General features: G+C 41.0%; 1 long non-coding RNA gene across 2 annotated transcripts in view; it reads right to left on the reverse strand.

Annotated features, from left to right (window-relative positions):
- Positions 1-18,061, reverse strand: part of LOC140910384 (uncharacterized) — a 30,507-nt gene that overhangs the window by 6,379 nt on the left and 6,067 nt on the right. The window contains exons 1-2 of one of the 2 annotated variants that reach the window (XR_012158559.1): positions 16,176-16,298; positions 11,101-11,240 (exon numbers count right to left, since the gene is read on the reverse strand). This is a non-coding gene — a long non-coding RNA (uncharacterized lncRNA). Of the gene's footprint in view, positions 1-11,100; positions 11,241-16,175; positions 16,299-18,061 lie in introns of those variants that run through there. The other variant, XR_012158558.1, reaches the window with a different exon arrangement.

Consider the following 18,061-nt stretch of genomic DNA (forward strand, 5'->3'; position numbering starts at 1 on the left):
AACCAATGTTCAGCACTAGTGCCATACAAGGAATACAGAACATAAGTACATGTTTTAACAGAGGCTTTAATAATAAATCGTGCCTAAAGGCCACCATTAGGATCAGGACCCCTGTTGGGCTAGGTACTGTTCAAATTTAGATTAACACACACACTTTCCTTAGCATATCTCTCTAATACAGACTTGTTTTCTTTAGACAATAACTGCAGTGCTCAGAACTTAAAGTATCTGACAAAAATAAGTAGAAATGGATTCCCTTCCTACCCCCATTACTTGGGGATTACTCAGAACAGATTGCGAAGAATAAGCAGATAATATGATTTTTATTATCCTAATAATATTGACTAAGGCCCTGTCTGTACTAAATTTTTCTCTTTTCCACTTGTGTAGCTACACCATTGCAACCCCCCAATATGTGTATTAAACTAGTGTAAGACCAGGTAAATCACCCACCCTCCCCCGATAAGTGCAGTCAAACTGGTATATATACTGTTTTGCAATTGGAGAGTTGCACTGATCTAATCACTGGTGCAAGTGTTCCTAGTCTAGACAAGTCCTAAACTAAAAGAAAAATAGAAGCATTTTAGTGATTGAACAATAATACGTATAAAGGTAAGAAATTATGTGTTAGCAGAATGGAGCAAGAAATCAAGTTAGTTTAAGGGCTTAACTACACCCCCAGAATGAAAGGTTATTCATTGTTGCAGATACAAAGCAGACTGACTGGTCTAATTAATGAAAAGAATTCTTGTCTTTTACAATAGACCTTTAAACCATTCCTACTCAGCAGGCTCAAAACTATTTCACTGGAAGGTTTAGGGTCTATTGAGTGAAAATGGCAGCTGTTTTACTCAGCTCATTTCATTTCATATCAGTTCTAAAGTATCATATGTTCTATTTCAATGTTTTCCAGGAAAGAAAAAATGAATCTAACTTGGAATGGAACTGGGGGGAATTGTCTCTGCAAGCCAATTAAATAAACAACACTGACTTTTCAACGTTCTTGCCCCCGCCCCACCCCACTGGTCCAGGCAAATGTTAAACTGAGTGAGTGACTAAAGAACACAAAATAGCAACAAAAGGAATGCCTGCAGTCAATAACTTTTACAAGTTTTAATGTGTGTTCACTAGTTCTCATGTTAGTATATTCACAGTTATCAAGGTGGAGGTAAAGGAATATGGAAACCTAAAGGATACTCAAACACTTTCCAACCCTAACATTAACACAATTACTTTTCATGCTAATGTGTATTAAAAACCTCCCACCTGTTTTGTGTGAACCATTTGCTTGAAATGGAATCTTGAACTTATTCAGCCAATTTAACAACATTATCCTATTTGATTTTTTCCACTGTCATTTTTTCATCTTCCTTAACAGGCAGGCTCTGTAGCTGATGGAAGCCAATCTCTTTTAAAGCCTTATTCTTTAAGAGTTAGAGGACTAAAGATGACAATTGAGGGCTACAATGTCAGAAACACAATCATTTCTTGTGTCATTCAAAGAGTGCTACACAACCAAAAGCAATATAGAAAAAGACAAAGATAAGAGATAAATGAACATTTGAGTTCTAGCTAAACTCCATTCAGCCTTTGCTTCTCAGCATCCAACTGTACAGCTAATAAGGCTGGTGAAATTCTAATTCTTCATTACTGTCAAGTTATTTCACCAGAAGGGATTCTAAGTTCTACAAATTTTTCAAAAATGCAGCTAGGATTGGATTGCTGCCTGAGTTCAACCAATTCTCTGTGACAACGTTTCTCAATTATTACTAGTGAGCCATGTTTTAAAAGAGACTCCCTATGGATGGTGCTTGGAGATTCTCTACTCTAACAAACAAAACAATTAAATGAACTATCATTGCAAGTTGTGACGGGGTCAGGACTCACCACCACTGGCGCCTCCTACTGGTTGCTCTGGGAAATAGCTCTAGTCAGCTGTGGAGTGCCCTCTGCACATGGTGTCTCGCCCGTTGTCTGCTCTGCTGATTTGGGAACCGCCTTGCTCCCTGCTTGGTGGTGTCCACTTTAGGACACTGCCCTCCAGCAGCATCCACTACTCCACTCTCATCCCCTTCTGGGGGGGGAGGGGGGCAGGAGGGGTGGTAACAGTCCTTCGGCTTGCACCTGCCTCAGTGGCCAACCACAACCCCAAAGTCTAGCCCTTCACCTCAGGGCAAGTTGCAGTCTGTCTCAGCCACACTCCTCTGTGGTCAGGTGCAGTGTAAGGGGTGAAAGGGGACCCAGGCCCACCCACTACTCTGGCTCCCAACCCCGGGACTCTCCAGTGACAGCCTGTCTCTGCCCTCCTTCTCTCCCCTCTTGTCCACCTATCTTCCCTGGGCCAGTTCCTCTTTGGCTCCATGCACCTTTTCGACCGCTTTTTAGGGGGATGGCCGCAGCCTGGCAGGTAACTGGGCCAGAGCTCTCCCCAGCCTGCCCCGCACTACTCTGTGCAAGGTGCTATCTCCTTACCTCAGGGGCCAGTCCTCCTCCCTTGCTAGTTAGGGAGAGACTCCTCTCTCCTTTGCTAGGCAGCCTTTATATAGGGCCCAGCCCGACCCTGACTGGCTCTTCACAGGCCTTTGCTGATTGGCTGCTGATCTGCACACCCTCTCTAGCTTGTTCCAGCCCTTTTTCTCATGGAGTGGGACAGCTGCCCCACTTCACAAGCCCATGGAAGAACAATGAAACTGTCCTTCTGTAAATGTGCAGGAGACTTACACAAGTTAATTCTGACATTAATGGACTTATGTGTTGTATTACTTCACCCATCTCTCCCCACCCCAACCATGGTCAACCATCTCTCCCCACATGGATGGAGAGAGAGACCTAAAAAAATATGTAAATTGAAGGAACTAGAACTCTTGAGGTGAAGTGTAAATGAAGAAATTCTCGAAGAAATTTCAAAATATAGAGTCCATAAGACACATTTGAGTTTGTGGTAACATACAGTACCTGGAAATTATTCAGAATTGCTAAGGCATGTAATTACTAAACCACATGTTGGTTCCATTCACAAAATTGAAGGCCAAGAACTCTTTCCATTTACCACCACCTCGGACACGGATGCTATCTAGGATATTCAGCAAAATCAGCAATCCCACTTCCTCATATTTTACATCTGTAGAAATGGAAATACTACTACTTACCTACATCTAAGCATATTCTGAAGATTTATAAGTTGTTTCAAAGTTGAAAAGTGCTACATATTGACAACAAGATAGGAATTTAAGCCATCAAGACAATGGTGATCTTAGAGATGGACCTGAATCAAAACCCTGGACAACGCTACCCACAAACTTAGGGGATATTTGGGGCCAACTTAAAAATGTTAGCACTTTGGGTGGGGGTGTTCTTCCCTATTAAATTATGTAGGACTTTTATTTAAGGGAATTATTTAAGAGACTTATCCTACAAGTGTGTATATGAGTAAATGAGAATTCAGTGAGAATTCTCATGAGTGAAGTTACTCACATTAATGGATGCAGAATCAGACAGTTAGCTTGCAACTGTTTGCAGGCTTTTTTTTTTTTTTTAATTGTACTCTGGTACCATCATGGTGAGCTGAATCTAATACGATTTCCTGGGCTTCACAGTGATAATATGCATCACTCTATTAAATATAATTAAATACAATATATAAGCATCAGCATCATGGTGGTTTGGTCATGAAGGCCAGGAGCTCTTAGCAGAAAGTAAAGTTGCCCTTCAATGTAACCCTCAATGTATAATCCTTCTGTCAACAACTCCTTTGCCCAGGGTCACTGCAGTCACCACCAGCAATGGAGATGCAATTTTCAGTGCCTTACATCAAAGTATGGAAGCTATCACCAGAGTTGGTTTAATGTCACTTGAACTGAACTATTATCAGCAATGGATTTTATGGGATCACTATGGGACTGTTCATGTCAATGAAAAGACTAACCTTATGTTTTTTTAGTCCAAGAGCTGACCCAGTTTATCCACATTCACCCTTGTTGACCTTGCCCAACTTAATTTAAGAGACAAACTTTGCTTTAGGTAAGTACAGCTAAATTTAGGCAATGACAACTTTATTTTCTCATATTAATCTGCTCTTCAGCTGGTAATAGTAATAATTGACTGTATTACCCTTAAAGTCATATTTAACTTTTATTAATTCCTTGTATTTAGTTTTCAGAACTATTACACCAGGGGCTCTTAAATTGGGGGTTGGGACCCCTCAAGAGGTTGAGGTTATTATATTGGGGGGGTTATGAGCTCTCATCCTTCACCCCAAACCCCCCTTTGCAACGAGCATTTTAATGGTGTTAAATATATAAAAGGTTTTTAATTTATAAGGGGGGGGAGGCTCGCACTCAGAGGCTTTACTCGTCAGATACTCAACATGTATACCATATGCAGATATAATTTCCTTCATCGTATTCATGAAAGAAGAGACATTTTACTCTGCTTGTGATTCATAAAATCTTAATCCATGATAGGTCCTTAAATATTCAAACACCATCCCTTTTACAAATAAGAAATACACTGAAGGGAAGAAAAAAGGAGTCTTGATGTAAAGCCAGTGAGTAAAATTCTAGACTAACACAAAGTCACCATTAGCTGAACCCTGCAGTTCCCAGGTGTTCACTGCAGGATATGCCCTGACAAGTCCTCTTTCATAAAAACTATTCAAAGACCTTTGACATTAAATACCTTAACACAAAAGCACACTTTAAGGGGATTTACTTGAAAATCCTTATATACAAACAGCTAGAAGGTGAAGAGAATGATAATGAATTAGAACAAAACTTGCAAGTAGACAATCATTAGTAAGCCTCCATCTTCACATTTAACCACAATAACAAACCCTATCCACAGTCTGTGCCAGATACTTGTGTTTAATTGAACTACAGGGTTTCTCAGAGAATAAGGGCCTGATCCAAACACCATTGAAGTAAATGGGGTGTCTTCACATTGGTTTGAAGAGTTGCATCACAATCCCATTTAAAAAAAAAGAAAAACCAACACACACACACACCTGATGAGAATTCAGTTTAGGTTTATGAAAACAACTGACTACAATCTCCAAGTAACTATACATGTTTTTTTTTTATTTATTTACATGTTTTTGCAAATTGTCCAGGTGCTCTTTATAAACCTCATAATCTGACTGTTTTCTTCCATAATGCAATCCAATTCTTTTGATAATTTGGGGGTAGCAGAATAGAAATAAAATGACTCACAAAAGGTGAGTCCATAGTTCATGGTTGTGCTGCAGTTTACAAGAGAAATTTATAAAGATTTTAGCAAACACAGTAAGGGCTTGAGTTTGTATCAAAGTCCTCACATCTGTAGTATACAGAGATGGAACAACCTACACTTTTAATTTTTCTCCATAATGGGAATCTTTAGTGCACACCCAAAATCTTAACTGACTTCAAACAAAATTGTATGTCTTAGAGAAATGCAGGATCAGGCTAATATAATTTATGTTCCATATATAAATGGCAAGGAAAACAATATAGAATCATCCAACCCAAAACAAAGTTCATGGTTTACCAGAAACCAATGCATAGGTATTAGCCAAATACTGACCATGGACCCAATCCTGTATTTGTTACCTCAAACAAAACTTCCATTGACAGCAATAGGACATTTGACAGGAGAAAATTTTATTATTGTTCATATCTGAGCAAAGAATTGTCACCTACAGACTGATATACATGCTCATGCATGTGTACACACACACATTTGCAAAGACAAATGGAGCAGTATTTATAAATAGGATATGATCCACTCCAAGTGAAGTCAATGAAAAAAAACAAAAACAAAACCCTACTATTGAGTTAATTGGGAACGGGATTGGGCCCTAAATTTTATTGCATTTATTGCATGCAGGGTTACACTTTTCTAGCATCATCCCCACAAGATGAGAATTAAGTCATTAGGATGACATTTACTTGCGTACTGAGGGCCTGAGCAAGGTTCTCTATGTTGGTAAATTGTATAGTCAATTGCTTGACCATACTTTGGGCCATTATGAAAATCTACTCAGACCAAATAACCAATATGACTCAGGTTTATTGCCATAAGCCAATAATAGTACAGAAAAAAGGTTCAATAGGATATCAATTTCTGGGAAGCTATCTTCTGCAGCATTGCAAAGTTTACCTTACACAGAAGGTGTGCTTCCACATTACTAAATATTTCAGCTAGTAGTATTTATAGGATGATTTTAGGAGTTAAAAAATCTCTACATGTCACTGAAAATCAACCCCCCTCCCAGATACTAGTTCTTTAAATTGTTGTTCTCTATTTCCCTTATCTTTGCTTGGATACTAACATTGCAGGTACCAGTCTGTGAAGGTACCTCCCCAGCTTGTACCAGAGTAGAACATTAGTGTATTTTGCTTTTGACAAGTTTCTTATGTTCTAATGCCAAAGCGGTCTTCAGCTTTGCAAAGTGTTATGGAATATTTAGCACAAGTTAACAGGATTATAGAAAGATAAGCCAGTTTAGCATTATTTTCCTTCAATTTAAATTTTCACAGTTGTGCAAAATTATGAAGAGGTCAGACAATTATTTAGTCATAGCAGATGTTGAAATTCAAAAAGTTAAAGCTTTACAAGCAGTCACAAATTGTTAACATCACATGCCAAAAAATATATGAAGTAAATAACCTTAAATCAAATGCCAATACATTCTCAAGCAGCATTTTTCTTACTTTGTCTACCTGTAAATTTTGATTATTGATGGAAAGTTTGCAGGTAAGTGTACAGTGAAGTGGACATTGACCAACATTTTCCAATAAAAATCTAGTCTTTCCAAGCTAGTCTTAAACTGTAAATGTCTTCAGACAGAGTTTACATGGATATTATAGTACTATAATGTAATGATGGAATAACTACCAGGATACCACCCTTTCAGGCTGCTGCTATCACTTTTCAAGCAAAATTGTATTGTCTACATGCTCAGCTGTTGATCCTATCACACTCACAAAAGGAAAACATGCTGGAGCTTCACATGGTAAGGTGAGGGGGAATATATCTTTTAAGGATGGAAAAATTGATTGGAAGAGTGGAAGCTCCCAAAGGCCAATTATTTCTGAACTGCAAACTTCAATATTTCAATAGTCGTAATTTGTTCAAAATCAGAAATTAAAGGAAAAAGTGATGTCATAATAGGAATAATGAAGAACCTCATTGACTTTCTGCAATGACTGTGGTCCAAATCCTGCTGTGTGATGTCTACCATAGATAGCTGTTAGTAGCCAGATAGCCTTTGATTGAAGTGTGTTATCAAGTTCTCCAGTAAGATAATGGTAGAGTAATATCTAGCTCTATGCAGAACTTTTCACAGAGGCCTGGATTTGTTTCACGGAGAAGATAAGGATCAATATCCCCATTCAGATGGGGAAACTGAGGCACAGAAGAGTAAAGTGACTTGCTCGGTTACTAGCTCAGGATCACTAGGCCAGTAACAAAACCTAGGCCTTATTCTCCTTAGTTCAGAGGGGCCTCATTGCTTCCCTAAAAATGTGTAGCAATTAAATAACCCCTCACCATGATAATCACTTCTGATACTTACAAAAGTTGGATTAAAAAAAAACAAGGAAGACTTGCACACAGCATTCTTCTGGAAAAGGATAAAAAACCCAAACATATCTAAACATTTTCCCCCTCACTAACAACCCATGGTCATGTTTAAGAAAATGGCTGGCTTTCACAAATTGGAATGTCAATCAGATTTGTTTCTAATTTTCTCCCTCCCTCAGCACTACCACTCAAGATGATAGAGAATAATTACTGCCTGCTGAAAAGTGAAAGATGGGCAGTATGACTTTATCTGCATATGTGTTTATATAATTGACAAAGAACCATTGGTCATGTTTAAATCGTCAGAACTCCGATCAGGGATTTCCACTTAATATACTTAAGCACTGGCTCCATGTTAGTTGGCAGCCGGTATCTAGCGGAGTGCCCCAAAGGTCGGTCCTGGGGCCGGTTTTGTTCAATATCTTCATTAATGATCTGGAGGATGGTGTGGATTGCATCCTCAGCAAGTTTGCAGATACACTAAACTGGGAGGAATGGTAGACACGCTGGAGGGTAGAGATAGGATACAGAGGGACCTAGACAAATTGGAGGATTGGGACAAAAGAAATCTGATGAGGTTCAACAAGGACAAGTGCAGAGTCCTGCACTTAGGATGGAAGAATCCAATGCACCGCTGCAGACTAGGGACCGAATGGCTTGGCAGCAGTTCTGCAGAAAAGGACCTGGGGTGACAGTGGACGAGAAGCTGGATATGAGTCAACAGTGTGCCCTTGTTGCCAAGAAGGCCAATGGCATTTTTGGGATGTATAACTAGGGGCATTGCCAGCAGATCGAGGGACGTGATCGTTCCCCTCTATTCAACATTGGTGAGGCCTCATCTGGAATACTGTGTCCAGTTTTGGGCCCCACACTACAAGAAGGATGTGGAGAAATTGGAGAGAGTCCAGCAAAGGGCAACAAAAATGATTAGGGGTCTGGAACACATGACTTATGAGGAGAGGCTAAGGGAACTGGGATTGTTTAGTCTATGGAAGAAAAGAATGAGGTGGGATTTGATAGCTGCTTTCAACTACCTGAGAGGTGGATCCAAAGAGGATGGATCTAGACTATTCTCAGTGATAGCAGATGACAGGACAAGGAGTAATGATCTCAAGTTGCAGTGGGGGAGATTTAGGTTGGATATTAGGAAAAACTTTTTCACTAGGAGGGTGGTGAAACACTGGAATGCTTTACCTAGGGAGGTGGTGGAATCCCCTTCCTTGGAAGTTTTTAAGGTCAGGCTTGACAAAGCCCTGGCTGGGATGATTTAGTTGGGATTGGTCCTGCTCTAGGCAGGGGGTTGGACTAGATGGCCTCCAGAGGTCCCTTCCAACGCTGCTATTCTATGATTCTATGAATCCTACAGGAGTATTTTAAAAATAAGAGTAGACAGCTATTATTCTTCATTCCAATCCTTTGCCTGTGGTGGGAATAGCATTTCTCGCCACAGTTGTTTATCATGAGGTTTAGCCAAACTCAATATACAATGGTAGTTCCAAGATAGACTGTTTTTTCCCTTCAGTTTGCACTTTTCCTCATTATTATGTGTAACCAAACATGGCAAAGGGTCAACTGCAAGTCATCATATGAAAGACGCATAATCAAGTTTTCCAGTAAGTTACACCACTAGCCTAGATTCTCCACCATGGTCAAGTGCCATTTGGAGACAGTGAAGTTGGATGCTACAAGGCTCCTAGATATCATGCCACCCAGCACCCGTTTAAGTTTTAAAGCTATGAGGAACACCTCTAAAAGCTACTGTCTTGAGCTCTCCGCACCCCTTTATGGCAGCAGAGAATATATATTATCAATAGTACCGGAAATCTGCTCCAACATGCCCTTTCCGACTCCCATTGTAGCTCTCATCTCACCATGCCCAGTGTTGATGGTGGGGGCTGCAGTTCAAGCAGGAGGCATGCCAGATTTACACCAGAAATCATAGGGGAGCTCTCAGATAATCAGATGGAACATCCCCCCGCCCCATCATTTTTAGCCAGTATGTTTTTGAGTGGTGCCAGCTCTTCCTACAGCATCTCCACTGACTCCCAGATCACTTTCAAGTGTCTCCTTTGTCTATTCAAGATCTTTCACAAGTTGGCTCCCTCTTACTTGCTTGTTTTGTTTGTCCCTTTTACTGCCTCTTCTCTGCCCCCCGGCCCCACAACTTCCCTGAACTCTGCTTAGCCCAAACCACAACAGAATTCTTTCTTCATGGTCTCCCCCGAACCCCTGCAATTTCCATGCCTTCTTTAAAGCAACCTCCTCTGCCTGGTGCTCCCATAACAAATCATAACCACCACCTATTCCTTGAGTCCTTTCTCAAACCCAACTTCTTTGGCTGCATATAAAACTTAGCTTTAGCTATATAGGAACATTTGTATATATTACATTTTAAAAAGGAGTTGAAAGAAATTAAGATTGCAAAGTTAAGTACTCAGAAGTTAAGAAATGCCAGAATGAATGTTGCCCCACTTTCTTTAGGGTTCAAGAAAAACTGCAGAGCAGATTGAGCAGGGTAAAAAAAGTCCACAGAGTTTATCAATGCAGTTTCTCCAACACCTCTTGTTGCAGGGTCCTCTGCAAAGAGTGTTGGTAGGCCCCTCTCCCAATTAGCCAGCCTTGAGCCAATAGTCCTTTATAATCAAATGTAGTTCAAAACAAACTCACTGGTCCTGAGTAAAGCCTACCTTTCTCTAGCACAGCTCTGACAGTTCACTATCCCTACAGAAGTGCAAGAGCCATCCTTTCCTCACAGGATGAAGGGTGAGAGGTCTGCTTTTCTCCTCAGACAGCAACAAGTAGCCTGTCTTCCTTCCATTTTTAAACTACTCCTTAGTTACCTGACAGTGAGTGTAGGTGAAGCAGCGTGGGGCTGAGTGGACTTACAGCAGCTCATTAAGCCTTGCTGACTCAGTGATGGGTTTATATACCCTTTCCACACTGAACAACCTTAGTTCACCACCCTTTCATATGTGCATTATAATACTGTCTAATTCTATGATCACATACTATTTTCCCACAGGACTCCAGCCCTATTCACTGACTAGGTAACTATCTGGTATTCCTTTTTTTTTTTTTTTTTTTTTTGGTCACCCTCATCCAGTACTTTACTTAACTAATAGCATCCAAACCCTGCACTTAATACAAGATTAATAATTTCTTCCTGAGTGTTTCTATGGGTTTCTTCATAGTAACTGGGTGCTTCAAAAACATTCATGAATTTATGTTTAGGCACCCCTGTGAGGAAAGGAGTTATTATTGTACCGATTTTACAGCTGGGGAATAGTGGCACAGAGAGAATAAGGCCAAAATTGTCAGCTGGCTACCCAACTTGAGAAACCTAGGGTCCTGAATTTTCAGAGTATATAACGTTTATAGCACATTATGTGTCCAAAGCATGGCTCCTACTGTTTTCAATTGCATTTGTGAGCACTTAGTTATTCTGCAAGTCTAGCCCCAGATGTCTCACACTGGGCATCTAGAAAATGAGGAACACACAATCAGTGAGCACCTGTTAAAAATTTGATTTAAATGACTTACCCAGCATCACATAAGAAGTCTGTGGCATAGGGAGGGATAGTATCCAGTTCTCCAGGGCAGCATTCAGTTGCCCTAATATGAGACCATTCATTCTCTTCCTGTAATCTCCTACCTCATTCCCACTGCACACCTTCCAGCTTCTGCAACAAATGAGGCAAGGGGTCATAAAGACAATCTCTGTCAATTAAGAGCCCTGATCTAGCCTGTGCATGGAATGATGCTAGGATCCTTTAGAAAACAAATAGTATGTGGTCATGTATTTAAATACTATATCATAATGCTTATGCAGCGAGGGGGCTGAATAAGGTTTCATGGACATCTTTAATGTTTTTTCCTACCTTTTCAATATTTGACTTTGTGACCTTAAGTTTTTTAAATAAAAATATTTTACTATTATTATTGCTAATGTAGTTTCCCAAGTTTTTAAAAAAAAACACAACAACTCTGAAATTCCATCATTGGGAACCATACTGACTCCAAACTTGGATCATCAGCAACATTTGGACCCTTAGTTCTATACCACAGACCTCTTCCACTTGAAATAATGAAGTAACTTATAGCATTAGTTGGCTGTTATCCTAAATAAGGACCAATCAATAGAAGGGGATGAGATACACACCTTGCCAGTGGATTTCACAATTATTTAAAGACAACAGAAGAATGTAGAGACTTAGGCTGCCTGGGCCGAGTTTCACATTCAGGAAGGGAGTATTATCTAGTGGTTATAGACACTTCTACCCCTGTGCCCTTCTGCTCCTATCCAACCCCATTCCATTCTGCACCTACATTGCCCCAGCCCCTTCCTCACACTCTGATTCTTGGAACCCACTCTTCCCTGACTCCTCTTCTACTTGTTTCCCCCTTAATCCTCTGCATTCATCTCAGGCTGCATCCTTCTCTTTCTTCTCCATGCTACCTTGGCACCAGCATTGAGAACACAGGTTTGCTGTTTCCATTTCCTGTGCCCAGCAGCACATAGCATCCAGGAGCAACAATTTCAGGGAAAGTTCTGCTCAGTCTTTGCAACCTTGGTATCATGGGGCTCTGCTTCTCTAGCACAACCCTTTGTGGCCTGTTACAGCTTTGCAGGCACATTGCACTCACATCTCTTCAGACAGTTACACAGAGTAGATTTGTTCAAGCTATGTTTGCTGGTCTCGTTTATTCACTCATTCTACAAAGGGTAACTCACTGTTTAATCACTCAAGTTCATATCCATCCTGAGTCCATGAAAATACCATCTGACCCTAGACAACTATCTAAGTCCTAGATCTGTTATAAGCTAGATATGGTTAAAATTTGATGGAAGAGTCCTGGTCAGTTTCCTCCCTTGTTCAGGAGGCCCCAGCACTCCTCCCAGAGCTGGGTTGTACTTCAGACAATCGCCCTCCCACTCTCCTTAAGGCAGGAGGCTCCTAGCTCTCCTTTTTGGAGCCAGAGTTGTAGTTTAGGCTATCTGAAGAGCCTCAGGCAGCTTCTCCTCCAGCTGGTCCTTTTCCCACTCCATCCTTCCACCCTCAGGCTAGGAGCATTCAGTAAGCAGACTTTCACCTGCTATTATCTTCTCCCTGATAAACTCCTGCAGGAGCCTTCTTAATACCTGTAGCATCTACAGATATCTGTCCTGCTACAAAGGAGGAGACAGCATTTATGCTGGCCCCTTTTCCCAGCTCATTCCTTATTGGCTGAGTGAGAGATACAATAACAAGATTCCTTCTAAATGCTACTTCTTCCTAAGACCCTTTTCCCCTCTCCTCATAGCTCCTCAGGCTTCATGTTTCAGAGCACCCCAGACTCTTAAAGACATGCCATGTGATAGGGACAAGTTGACTACTAGACACCATTTAAAGGGAAGATCACCCCATTACACTTGGGACGGAACATGCTCATTTCACATTCAACATGCACAGGGAGGATGGCATATCCACAGACTGGTCAACATATATGGAGTTGTGAGGGGATGAAGTGTGCTCAGTGCATACACAATCTTCAGAGAATTTAGCTGCCAAACTTTTACAAGTCTCTACTCAGAAAGTTGTCCAAATTTAGGTGTATTTTCATGGGGACATCAGGGCAACCCTTACCCCCTCATCATCAAGGCAAATCCCAAAGCATCCTTCTAGATTGAGCAGAATCCAGGTCAATCTCTAGCTAGAACCTTAAGACCATCTGTCTGGATGTTCAATTTATGTTTGTCATTGGTGAGCTTCTCATGCCCCTGTCAGGGCCTATAACAGGGGATGGCAACCTTCAGCACGTGGCTCATCAGGGTAATCCGCTGGCGGGCCGTGAGACATTTTGTTTACATGGATCATCCACAGGCATGGCGCCCCGCAGCTCCCAGTGTCCGCGGTTTGCCATTCCCAGCCGCCAATGGGAGCTGCAGGAAGTGGCAGCCAGCATGTCCCCGCAGCCCGCGTTGCTTCCCGCAGCTCCCTTTGGCCGGGAACAGTGAACCGCTTCCACTGGGAGCTGCGGGGGGGCTGTGCCTGCAGACATTCAACGTAAACAAAATATTTCATGACCCACCAGCAGATTATCCAGATGGGCCACATGCTGAAGGTTGCTGACCCCAGCCTATAACTTGGTGATCTGACCTAGTGGTCAGAGCCAGGGGCAGAGTCAGGGGCAGAGTCAGGGTTGCAGTCAGAAATCACACCAAAGGTCCAAGTCAGTGTCAGAATCCAAAGCCACACCACGGGTCAATCCCAAATCAGAGTCAGGAGCCACACCAGAGTCAATGCCAGGGTTTGAGTTCATAGCCATGTGAAGGGTCAAACCAGGATCAATCACTAGAATGAGAGTATGGAAACAGAAACCAGGAGTGGAACATGGGCAAAAAGAAAGAACCAGGCAGGAACTAGGAAGAAGGTATGGTAACAAGATCAGGAACCAGGCAAGGAGTTAAGAACTTGGTCTCAGAGATCTGGTCAGCAGCAGGCCTAACAACAAGTTGCTCATGGAATAGGAAGATTTATGCCTGGTGATGTCCAATTAACAGTCTGCTGCTAGTCATCTGACCCAGCTGAGTCAGAGGGCACTAAAAGATGCTGAAAGCCACTCAGTCAGTGGGTGGTGGGATGTTGACTGCACTTCCCTCAGCTGCCCTTGTGGTGTGATGGTGCAGTAGGTAAAGTTCTGGCTCAGCATCCCTGGGTTTGAGGCACTGGACAGCTGCCAAAATTTTGGCGATCACATGATTGCTGACCATATATTGGCATTCCTTGGTCAACATGCTTTGTAATTTGTTGATTTTCCATATGTAGAGTTTGTATAACCATGGTTCTGTAGCTCTGCATGGTTTCTGATAAACTGATGCCACAACAACTCCACAGAGGCCACTGAAAGACCCAGAACATGGCAGCAGCTGCTACTACATGAGCATCCACATCCTCCATGCCACCCAAGTATTTGACAGTTGCCCTCTGCTTGACATCCCACCTGGGCAGGTTATTACGGAGTGGAGGCTACATGATGGTAGTGGCCAGTGATTTACTCTCATCTGGATTAATAACTAGACCAAAGCACACCGCTTCCTCCCCAACCAGATCAACCATCAGCAGCAGCAGTTCACCAAACTGCACCAACAAGACAATGTCATTATTCAAGGTCTAGAAGCAAATCAGTATTCAGCTCAACTCTACTGACAGCTGCCTCCTCAAGTTTATCCATCAACCAATTAATGCTGATATTGAACAAAGCGATGACAGGATACAACCTCGCTGAACTCCTGTGGAAATAGGAAATGCCATATATCCGCCATTAACTTAAAAACTGTTTTCCGTTCTATTATATAGAGTTCTCCTATCACTGAGTCACATCATCAGATCACATTCAGTTTCCTTAATGCCCTGAAATGAAAGGCATGATGGAAGTCTATAAAAAGTGCTGCACATGAGATTAAATTCAGCCATCATCTCAAAAAGCTGTCTCAAGAGGCATCTGAAGAAGTGGGTTTTTTACCCACAAAAGCTTATGCCCAAATAAATCTGTTAGGCTTTAAACTGCCACCGGACTCCCCATTGTTTCTGAAGATAAAGATAGGTCTAATGCCACACTGAATATCCCATCCTTTGTCATAAAGTACTTCACCAAATCAAAGCAATGACATGGAGACAAAGACAATTTATCCTCCCCTCTGCTCCTACCAAATTTCAAGTCGCTGCTGCAAAGCATGGAGGTGCTACAACTAAATGCTTGTAAGAAATTTTCAAATAACATATTTACCCCTAATCTCATTCTCAGAAATGGCTGAACCTCATTAGCTGAAACCTTATAACATGTTCAGCCTTAAGAAGACACACAGCATGGAAAATTTTAGCCCAAACAGTTAGAGTTTGGCAAAGTTACAAGCTGCTGAAAACAGGGTCTTATAGTGGGAAGTTTGGGGCAACCTTAACCTAGGTGGCATTACTAGTTTCACCCATAATAATTGTAAACATCTAGATGAATGTGCTATCCTCCCTATTGACTGCATAATTACAATGTGCTTGCCCTCATGCTATCACTTCCCCATCCCTAGGTCTGTCTTATTGTCTCTGTCTGTGGATCTGATTAATGAAATTACTCATGTGAGTAAAGTTACACAGGTGATGATGTGTTTGTGAGTTTGGAGCTCAGGGTTGTAAGCTCTTCTGGGAAAGGAATCTATCTTTATTTGGTTTGTAAAATGCAATACCTAACTGTGGTGCTATATCAATAACAAAAAAGAATACAAATAAACTTTTACATTATAGAATGTCTTTGAACTTCTGTGTTTCTGGTTGAACCGCAACACAAACTTAACCTTAGTTCAACTTTTGCATTCTGTTGAAAATAAAGTCAACAAAACCATTTTTCCCTATGATGAATAACAGCCACCATTTTTCCCTATGATGAATAACAGCCACTTACATTATCATTGATGGAATACTGAGAAACCTGAAAGAAATTCAAGCACCTGGAATTTATTTTCCACTGTGGTTTTGGTCCCATTTGCACTAATAATAATACATGCATAATTGCTAAATTTAATCTTAGGTTCATCATGTTTAAATCAGGTTAAAAAAAAGTGGATGGTTTAAATTGAATCATACCAAAGTTCAAAACAATGTTGTGATGTGGTAGAGTTTATGATATGAGGTTCACAGTACATAGTAGTTGTGCTTCATGGTAGGTAAGGCTCATAATAGCGCCGTATCAATGGCAAAGAAAGAGAAAAACACATTATGAAAAACATGGCAAGTAATGTAACTTTACTTCTCATTAACATTAAAAAGTAGACTTGCCAAGAAATACCTTGGTATTAGGTAAGCTCAACAATGCAGACATGTCATCACGTTTCTACAAGTAAGCAGATTAATTAAAATAAGGGACCTAATTCTACATTATCTGGTATTCTTGTGTAATCATTTACATCTATGTAAAATGAGTATAAAGTATGTGAAATGCTAATACCAACATAAGTGAGTGGGAAGTTCATATTTTGTAGCATTTCCCACTCACTTTGCACAGGCATAAATGACTTCAAAGGAGACGAAGCTAAGGGGGTAGGGGATCAAGCCCAAAGCATTGTTGATTAACGAACTTAGAATTTCAAAAGTGACTGTGATGTTGGCAGACCAAGTGCCACCTCTTGCCAAATCACTAGGCCTCAGCCAAGCACTGACAATTTCATTGCTGGAAACCACCACAGCTCACCTGTGTCTTAATATCATTAAGATGGGTATTGAATTTACAACAATGTGTTGTACGATTTAGATTTTATGAAACCTTTACAAGTTGCTGCATGCATTAATCTCACTTATAATATCTTTATTACATGGTATTAGATAATATTAAAGTTTTTGCTTTATAACTGTAAAAAATGTTTGCCCTGAAATTGTCAACCCATCCAAAGGGATCATCATTAAGAAAGCTATCTAAATTAAATGGAGCACTGTGGGACATCACAATACAAAGATTGTATTGTCCTTTCCCACCTATGCAGATGCTACATGCAAAAGGGCTCATCCCATCATCTTGAACTCTGGAAGAAGAAAATAAACAAGAAAATAGTTCATCTCTTTTGCAGTTTGGCCTCTCAAAGGGCTGGCGCTATGAAACAGAAGCAGAGATCCCCAGGGTCAGCCTGGGTTAGCCCTAAAAGACACTCAGTGCTGAGAGATTGCTACAACTCTGACACCTTTTGGAACCATAGACTGTAACTTATTTGTGTATATATGTTGCCTGCTATAACCTCTATAATTTCTTTTTCCATGTTAATAAATTCTTATTTATTATCATTTACTATCAGATTGGCTACAAGTGTCTTTGGTATGATATAAGAGATATAAATTGATCTCGGGTAAGTGACTGGTGTCTTGGGACTGAAAGCAACCAAATCTTTTGTGATCTTTGCTGTATAGCAACCATCCCTAAATTCAGCTTGCCTGGATGGCAAGGTAGACTAAAATGCCCCCAAAGGATTGTCTGTGACTCCATGGTAAGACTGTTACAAGTGCTTCAGGAGTTCACATTTGTTACTAGGTTGGAGAAATCTAATTATAGAACATACCAACAGTTTGGGGTGTCTGCCCTGCATTTTGACCATCTGCCCCAAGGATGGCACTCATGGGCATGAACAACTCCAGGCAGAGCCCTTGTGGCGCCTTAGAGACTAACAAATTTATTTGGTCATAAGCTTTCATGCGCTAAAACCACTTCATCAGATGCATTGAGTAAAAAATACAGTAAACAGTATATATATTTATGGCTGACTTAGAACAACGCTGCCTCAGCTCTCATCCCCTAGAGCCCCTACTCTACTTGTGCTACATTGACAACATCTTCATCATCTGGACCCATGGGAAGGAGGCCCTTGAGGAATTCCACCAGGAATTCACCAATTTCCACCCTACCATAAACCTCAGCCTGGACCAGTCCACACAAGAGACCCACTTCCTGGACACTAGAGTGCAAATAAGTGATGATCACATAAACA

The sequence above is a fragment of the Lepidochelys kempii genome, chromosome 4 (genome assembly GCF_965140265.1).
Source record: "Lepidochelys kempii isolate rLepKem1 chromosome 4, rLepKem1.hap2, whole genome shotgun sequence".
In the NCBI taxonomy this organism is placed as follows: Eukaryota; Metazoa; Chordata; order Testudines; family Cheloniidae; genus Lepidochelys; species Lepidochelys kempii.